This window comes from Mus pahari, chromosome 12 (assembly GCF_900095145.1).
Source record: "Mus pahari chromosome 12, PAHARI_EIJ_v1.1, whole genome shotgun sequence".
NCBI lineage: Eukaryota > Metazoa > Chordata > Mammalia > Rodentia > Muridae > Mus > Mus pahari.
In genome coordinates, this window is record NC_034601.1 from 57,956,519 (window position 1) to 57,966,349 (window position 9,831).

Sequence of the window (9,831 nt, forward strand, 5' to 3'; positions counted from 1 at the left end):
TCAGCTGCTGGGATATCTTTGCTTATTGTCCTTCTCTGGTCAGCATTTCATAATTTACCCCAGCATTATTAGCATGGGCATTCACTTCAGCAATTCTTTGACAATGCTCAGAAAGTTTCTCTTTTCCAAACCACGCTCCCCAGCTGGCTGTTTCCAGTCATCAGGAGGTAAAGCATCTGCAGCTAAATCCTCAAGTATAGTCATAGCGAAAGGAGCAGTAGGCCCATACTGGGCACACATAGCTTTTAATTCCTTCAGTTGTTTAAAATGTATAGATTGATTAATTCTAACAAGATTGCCCCATGCATACTTCTCCTCAAATACAGGGCACTGTAAGTTAAATCCTTATATATCCTCTCCTTGATCTACAGCACACTGCAATTCTGCCTGCAATCGGGACATAATTTTTTACTGAAGAAAATAGCAACCCTCCTTAATCTTAGGGCACATCAATGCCACTAAAGGATCCTGTCTCTTCATAGGTGGATCTAGACCTGCTATCATACTAGTATTGATAATACCCTCTTCCTCCTCGTCCTTTTCTTGTCTGTAACTTCCCTAAAAATTTTTTTTCTGTTAAATGGGTTAGACTTTGTATGGATTTTTGAAGTTGCTCCTTCTGTTCATCCTTATCTTTATGTCTGCAAGTTACTGCAAAAACCTATTTTGCAGCTTCTTTCTCTAAGTCTTCTTCCTCGGATCAAGAGGCTCCTCCTTCAGTCTTTTTACAGCCTTTTTAATATCCTCATAGAGAGTAGAGGAGTAGGCTTGCTACTATCTTTATTTAATTTTGGCCTATCAGCAATCACTGGTAGAGAATCTAACATTGCTTGGATATTTTCCTTCTGATGCCTAGGGTTCAAGCTGTTCTTCATTAAAGCCCACAAACTAAAAGTATCCACAGGGATTTTCTCAGGTCCATGGGTATCATAATGATTTGTGTCCTACCTCTATTAAGGTTTCTAAATTAATGGTCCCTGAGATCTGGGGAACCAAGGCCATACTTCTACAAAATCTAAAAATATAAACAACTTCTGGTTTATTTTAGCCTCCCTCCCAATAGTCTAAACATATCTTTGAGCATCTTTACAAAAAGCAAGGGACTATTTCCCTGCCCTATTTTTCTTGTTTTCCCTCTAATTTCCCTTCCTTCCTTCCTTCCTTCCTTCCTTCCTTCCTTCCTTCCTTCCTTCCTTCCTTCCTTCCTTNTCCTTCCTTCCTTCCTTCCTTCCTTCCTTCCTTCCTTCCTTCCTTCCTTCCTTTCTTTCTTTCTTTCTTTCTTTCTTTCTTTCTTTCTTTCTTTTTCTTTCTTTCTCTCTCTTTCTATTCTTTTTCTTTCTTTCTTTTTTCTTTCTTTCTTTCCTTCTTTCTTTCTTTCTTTCTTTCTTTCTTTCTTTCTTTCTTTCTTTTCTCTCTCTCTCTCTCTCTCTCTCTCTCTCTCTCTCTCTCTCTCTTTCTTTTTCTTTCTTTCCTTTGCTTTTTCTGAGCTTCCTTATCTATTTCAAGAACCCTTACTGTTCTGAGTTCTCTTATTTACATGTTCCTATGACTTTTACTCCCAAAAGATACCACTGACAACACTTTTACTTTTCCAGTCTGACTCCACAACTTAGCTCTGGAGAAGAGTGCAAAATCATATTAGTTTTGTTTTGATGTTTTTGAGGAACTTCCAAATCAACTGGTCCACTTTAAATCTCTCCCCAAATGTAGAAAAGGTCCCCGATTCACTTCCATGACAATACATTATAAACAGCATTAAACATTTCTTGATATTTTACTTGGGTGTAGTGAAACCAAATGTGAAGGAACTTTTGCTTTATAATGCACAATAATTAATTATAGTGAATTAATTCATAGTGAATGTTGGAGAACAATTTTTTTCATGTATGTATTAGTCATTTGTACTATATTGAAAATATTCTTTTTAACTTATTTTCATTCATTAAAGGTATTCATTATTCTATGAGCATTTGTCTTACTGTAGTCTTGGAATTTTGTACTTACTTTGTCAAAATAGCTTTAAATCCTGTAGGATATCTTTTCACTTTTATTTTTATTGCTATGTACAAACTTTTAATTTTGGTATAATCCTATTTGTCAAATCTTGAAATTATTTTCTCAGATTTGGGTCTTACTCATAGTTACCCATACCAATAGCTTGAAGTGTTTTTCTGATTTCAGGTGGTGTTTTCAAAATTTTAGATTTGACAGCAGTTTTGTTTGTTTGTTTGTTTGGATGCATATATATGTGTATGGACTGAGAGATAGAGGTATAGTTTTACTCTTTCATGTCTGAATGTCCCGTTTTCTTCCTCAATTCCATTTAGTGAAAGGACTCTCTATTTACCAGAGTAAACTTTGGGTCCCCTTGTTGAGAATCAGATGCCTGTAACTTCGTCAATTTATCTTTACGTCCTTCTTCTGTTCCACTTGTCCATGTGTTAGTGCCTTAACATTTTAATTGAACCTGGTAGTGATCATGCTTTCCCCTGGGCTGTAATTGTTGAGTAGCATTTTATGAGTATCTTGATCTCATTGCTTCTAAATGACTTTGATTTTCTTTATATCCTCTTGATTAAATTTATTAGTTCTAAGGTATAGATATTTATCCGATTCTTCAACTTATTTAAGTAATAGCTTTAAAAATCCCACAGAACCCTCTCTATTTCAGTAGTATTAGTTTTAATATTTCCTTTTTCTGGCTTTTTATTTTTGAAATTTACAATCTGTATTACCAACTACTTAAGAAAGAAAGTAAAAGAATTACTTGAACATAGGCATTCAAGATCAGCCTAACATTAATCAAGAAATATATACCAGAACGTCCTCCTGCTCTGCTCTCTACCCAGGCCATATTGGTGAGCCAATAACCTCCCACAATCCACAACCTGCCTTATCTCCCAGGAAGTCTGCAGTAACCAGGGGCATAGACTGCCTATCTCCCAGGAGGCCTGTCAGGGATGCAGGAGGTCTGCCTTAAGTAGGGGCATAGTCCTTCTGATTTGCACCTCCATCTGCAACTGGAGCAGATCCTGCCCTGGAGCCCAGGGCCTGCCTGTCTCCCAGGGCTTTGCCCTGGACAGAAACACAGAAGATCTGCCCAAACAAGAAAAATAGGAGGCCTGCTCTACCCAGCGACACAGGAAGCCCCCCCCCCAAACTGAGACAGTATTGCCTACCTTCTAGAAGACTGGTTCTAACTGAAGTCACAGAGCTTTACCTGCCTCTAAGGAGGCTGACTCCAGTCTGAGACATCTAGGCCAGATAACCACAAAGATAACCAGATAGCAAGAGGCAAGCACAAGAACATAACCAACAGAACCCAATGCAATTCAGCACCATCAGAACCTAGTTCTCCCACCACAGCAAACCCTGGATACCCTAACATGCCTGAAAAGATAATGACCTAAAATCCCATCTCATTAAGATGACAGAGGCCTATAAGGAGGATATAAAAGCCTCTTAAAAATATAGGAAAGGCAAACAGGGAGAAGCACTTAAAGAGAAAAACAAATAAATCCCTTTAAGAAATACAGGAAAATACAATTAAGCAGGTGAAGGAATTGAATAAAATGGTCAAAGAACTAAAAATAGAAATAGACATAATGAAGGATATTTAAAGTGAGGCAACCCTAAAGATGGACAACTTAGAAAAGAGATCAGGAGCTACAGATACAAGCATCACCAACAGAAAAGAAGAGATAGAGGATAGCATCTCAGGCATAGAAGATACCATAGAAGATACTGACACATCTATCAAAGGAAATCCAAAGTGTAAAACGCTCATAACCTAGGCTGTTATCTTTCAGAGGCAGTGTCTGTCTTTGGCATTGAAGTGTGTTTCTTGTATGCAGCAAAATGCTGGATCCTGCTTGTATATCCAGTCTGTCAGCTTTTGTCTTTTTATTGAGGAATTGAGTTCATTGATATTGAGAAATCAAAGACAGATGGTTGCTAGTTACTGTTGTGTTTGTTTTTGTAGGTGGCGTTATGTGTGTGTGATCCTCTCCTTTTCATTTTGTTGTGAGATGATTAATTTCTTGTTTTTTCCCCCGTTTGGTATAGATACCTTCCTTGTGTTGGAGTTTTCCTTCTAGAATCCCATATAGAGCTAGACTGCTAGAAATAGAGTAGAAGTCTGGGAAAAGTCTTCCAAGCAAATGGTCCAAAGACAAGCAAGCATTGCCATTCTAATTTCCAATATAATAGTCATACAACAAAAAAATATCAAGCAAGATAGGGAAAGACACTTCATATTCATCATAGGAAAGATCCAACAAGAGAAAGTCTCAATTTTGAACATCTATACCCCAAATGCAAGGGCACCCACATTCATAAAAGAAACTTTACTAAAGTTCAAAGCACACATTGAATCTCTCCCAAATATAGTGGGAGACGTCAACAACCCCATTCTCACCAATAGACAAGTCATTGAAACAGAAACTAAATAGAGACACAGTGAAACTAATAGATGTTGTAAATTAAATGGATTTAACTGGTATATACAGACCATTTCACCCTAAAATGAAAGAATATACCTTCTTCTCAGAACCTCATGGTACCTTCTCCTAAATAGACCATATAATCAGACACAGAACAAGTCTCAACAGATGCAAGAAGATTGAAATAATCCCATGCAAGTTATCAGATCACAACAGACTAAGTCTAGACTTCAAAACAACAACAGCAGTAACAGCAGCAGCAGCAGAAAACCCACATACCCATGGAAACCGAACTACTCTCTACTCAATGATAATTTGGTGAGGGAATAAAGAAAGAAAGAAGACTTCCTAGAATTCAATGAAAATGACAACATAGCCTACCAAAATTTAAGGGACAAAAATGAAAGCAGTGCTAAGAGGAAAATTTGTAGCACTAAGTACCCTTATAAAGAAATTGGAGAGAACCTACACTAGCAACTTAACAACACCCCTAAAAGCCTCAGGACAAAAGAAGCAAATACATCTAAGCTGAGTAGAAAGCAGAAAATAGTCAAACTCAGGGAGGAAATCAACCAAATAGAAACAAAGAGAANNATACAAAGAATCAACAAAACCAAAGCTGGTTCTTTGAGAAAATCAACAAGACAGATAAACCCTTAGCCAAACTAACTAAAGGGAACAGAGATAATGTCCAAATTAACAAAATCAGAAATGAAAAGGTATACATAAAAACAGAAACTGAGGAAATTCATAATATCATCACATCCTACTACAAAAGCCTACACTTGACAAAACTGGAAAATCTAGATGAAATGGATGATTTATTTTAGACAGATACCATGTACCATATTTAAACCAAGACCAGGTAAACTATCTAAACATTCCCATATCCTCCAAGGAAATAGACATCATTAAAAACCTTCCAACAACAACAACAACAAAAAGCCCAGGGCCAGATGGCTTTAGCTTGGAATTCTACCAGACCATCAAAGAATAGCTATTTCCAACACTCCTCAAACTATTCCATAAAATAGAAACAGAAGGAACACTACCTAATTCATTCTACAAAGCCACAGTTACTCTGATACCTAAACCCAACAGAGAAAGAGAACTTCAACCAATTTCTCTTATGAATATTGATGCAAAAATGCTCAATGAAATTCTCGCAAATCGAATCCAAGAACACATCAAAACCAGCATTCACCTTCGATCAAGTAACTTCATCCGAGGGATACAAGGTTGGTTCAATATATGAAAGTCTATTAACATAATCCACTATGTAAACAAACTCAAAGAAAAAAATCACATGATTATCTTCTTAGGTGCTGAAAAAGCATTTGAAAAAAATACAATGCCCCTTCATGTTAAAAATATTGGGAAGATCAGGAATTCAAGGCCCATACCTAAGCATAATAAAAGCAATCTATAGCAAACCAACAGCCAATATCAAATTAAATTGAGAGATACTTGTAGCAATCCCACTAAAATAAGGGACAAAATCAGATTGCGTACTCTCCCTTTATCTAATCATTGTAGATACAAAGTTCAAGCTAGAGCAATAAGACAACCAAAGGAGATCAAAGTGATAAAAATAGGTAAAGAAGAAGTCAAGGTCTCACTATTTGCAGATGATATGATAGTATACATAAGTGACCCCCAAAATTAACTCTAACAAATCATTAGCCTTCTTTTTATACAAATGATAAATGGGCTGGGAAAGAAAATAGGAAATCAACACCCTTCACAACAGTCACAAATAATGTAAAATATCTTGGTGTAACTCTAACCAAACAAGTAAAATATTTGTATGACAAGAACTTCAAGTCTCTCAAGAAAGAAATCGAAGAAGACCTCAGAAAATGGAGAGATCTCCCATGATCACGGATTGGTAGGATTAGTAAAAATGTCAATCCTACCAAAAACAATATATAGATTCAATGAAATCTCCACTAATACTCTAACGATTCTTGATAGACATGGATAGAAAAATTCTCAAATTCACAATGAAAACAATTAAAAATTAAAAGAAATTTTGAGGGAATCACCATCCCTGACCTCCAGCTATACTACAGAGCAATAGCGATTACAACTGCATGGTATTAGTACAGATACAGGTCAATCAATGGACTAAAATTGACAACCTAGAAGTAAACCCACACACTTATAGACACTTGATCTTTGACAAACAACCCAAAAATATACAATGGAAAAAAGAAAGCATCTTCAATAAAAGGTGCTGTTCTAACTGGCAGTCTGTATGTAAAAGAATGAAAATATATCTGTATTTGTCACCTTGCACAAAGCTCAAGGAGAAATAGATCAAGTACTTCAACATAAATGCAGATACACTGAATCTAATAGAAGAGGAAGTGGCAAAGAGCCTTGAAATCTTCAGCACAGGAGAAATTTCCTGTACAGCAAATCAATGGCTCGGGCCTTAAGAACAACAACTGATAAATGGTACTTCATGAAACTGAAAAGCTTCTTCTGGCTAAAGACACCATCAATAGGACAAATCAGTAACTCTCAGATTGTCAAAAAACTGTCTTCACTAACCCCACATCCTTAGAGTGGTAACTCAGACCCCAAAGGACATGCATGGTAAGTATATTTACTAATATGTGGATATTAGCCAAAACTTACAGAATATCTATGATACAATCCACAGAACTCAAGAAGGCTAACAAGCAGAAGGGTCCAAGTGAGCATGTTTCAATTCCACTTGAGAAGGAGAAGAAAATAATCACAGGAGGCAGAGGGAGGAGGGGCCTTGGTTTTAGAAGGGATGGGGAGGAGAAAAGGGGAACACGATCAGGTGGAGAGACAGAAGAAAAGTCTAGAGGGCCAGGGGAATGAATGGAAATATTCAACCTCAGGGCAAGAGAGGTGGGGGGTGAGGGTTGTGGGGTGGGTGTGGGGGGTGGGAGGGAGGAGCACCCTCTAGAAAGTACCAGAGCTCTCAGAGGTGAGACTCTCAAGACCTTAGATAAAATGCCCAACAGTGGGGAGAGGGAACTTGAACATTTGTAAGAACAATTTTGGCAAGATTTCCAAAAGTTCTCACCAGATAAAGCACCAATTTTAGGGAGGCAATATGCCTGTAATGGCTGAGGAGAGCCAGGATACTAACCAAAGTAGAGGTATTCATGTTGGTTACTATCAGTCTTGCGACATCGTCGATGACGTCAACATGAAGCATCCTACTCAGCTAAGTAAGTAGTACTTACAGAGAAAGTATCTCAACAGTTTATATATTAACTGAAAAAATAACCATTCTATGCTTCTTTTTCTCTTCTTAGCATAATCAAATTTGATATACTTAATTATTCAAAAGGTAATAGGCATAACTAAGATTTAGTTTTTTAAAAAATTTTGTTTCTGTTTTTATCTGGTATACCCTCTTGTAGTTAGTAGATTGTTGGACACATTAAGGCCTATCCGGCTTAACATTTTATCTGTTAGGCCAATGCCTTCATTTCTTCTAGTTATCTATTGTGTGTGTCTAGTTATCTATTTTGGCAGGAATATATCAGAAGTGATAATGTTTCCCAGTTCAGCATATTCTAAAGGACATCATGTCAATTTCTGGTGTTGTTGTTGATGTTCATTTTGATTGCTAAATGCGCTTGCCATATTTTACACTCTAACACTTATTTTCTCTTTGCAATTATTGTGTAACAAATGACCCTGTTTTGGACTGTTTAAATATTATATGCGTCTTAAAATTTTTACCTAAAATCTAGTTGCCAATTATGATTTATATTTGAATTGATTGCCATTCTGATGGACTCAAAATGATTTTCTAACTCTATTTCATTTGCATTTTATATTGATTCTAATGCAATAAGACCTATTTCTCGTAGGTTAATTTGGTTTTTCATTCATGTGATAAGTACTTGACAGATGTGATAAAGTAATTAATGAAATATTTCCTTGATTTTTAAAAAGCAGTTCAATATGCATGTGGTGGATTCCTCCACTGTAAACTTGTGGCTGGAAAAAAACCATGACAGTAGAAAAATATGACAGAGGAGACGCTTCCTCATATAGTAGTCTAGATAGAGAATGTACACAGGAATAAGATATACCCTTCAAAACCCTTTTGATTTACTTCCCCAAATGAGATTTCTCCTTGTAATTTCAACTTCTTTATACATAGTCATCATATTGTGAATCAAACAGTGGATCAATCTACTAGATAATTTGCACTCTCAAATCTTTACTTCCTTTCAATGAGTGTATCTATGAGTTGTGGACCAGCTGTTTAACACAGAGAAGACTGTTCTTGGTAGATAGGTAACCCTTGAAGCCCTGAAGCTCAATCTCCAATACAACGTAAACCCAGCTTAATGGTGCTCACCTGTAAACCTAGAATTCAGAAGAGATTGATGAATCACAAGCTTTAAGGCCACTGACAACTGTGTAGTGAAGCGAGGCCACCTTAAAAATACATAGGATTCTTTCTCTAAATTAATTAATTAATTAATAAATAATTGATTAAAAAATAAAATGCAGGCTATAACCATTCCTTTCTTTTGGTAATATTTGCTCATGAATTCTCATTTTTACTTACATTTTTCCTATATTGATGAATGAATAAAACATCATACTGAATGCAATGTGGTATGATCCTGTATTGCAAAGTGGGTCAGGAAAATTACCATAAAGGAAAATTTGGGACACATGTTTTACTTCTATAATTATATAATCCTCTTTAATATTTATAAATAATTAATAGATTTAGAGCAAAATGATATCTTCACATAGTCTCCTGTGTTTATGTGTCTGAGTTTTTGTGTTCATATTTGCAGGAATGAGAAAGAGATATGAAAAAAGCTCAAAAATAAAATATTAACAACTGTTGAATTTATTTAGGGAGGGACATTAGAGAGCATTTTTTGCTATCCATATATGTTTTAAAATGTAAGATTATTAGCAAATCAAACTACTGAAAATACTTATTGAAGTGACATACATCAAAACAATATTAAAACCACGTCTTAGGCTGTTCTCCAATGATGTTGAGATTTTTAGTCTATGGTTGGCTTACACCTTGAAGAGGTACTGTATTCATCCTTTTTGCAAATCCTAACACACATTTCAACTATGACCCAGCTGCTCAACAATGTGAGCTTTGAAAGAATGCAAGTCCTGCTTATGTCAGAATGTTCTTTTTGGCAAGGAAAGATTTTAAAATATTGATAAACTGGCTATTTTTTCTTTCAGTAACATAAGTTTATGTCATTTACTTTCCCTTCATACCTTACAGAGTTTTTTTTTTTTTTTTTGGTTTTTAACTATACCATATATCATTACAAAATAATTTTTATTTGATTTTCTATAAAATATCAGTGTGGGGAGCCGCCCTCACATTCACCATTACAAGATG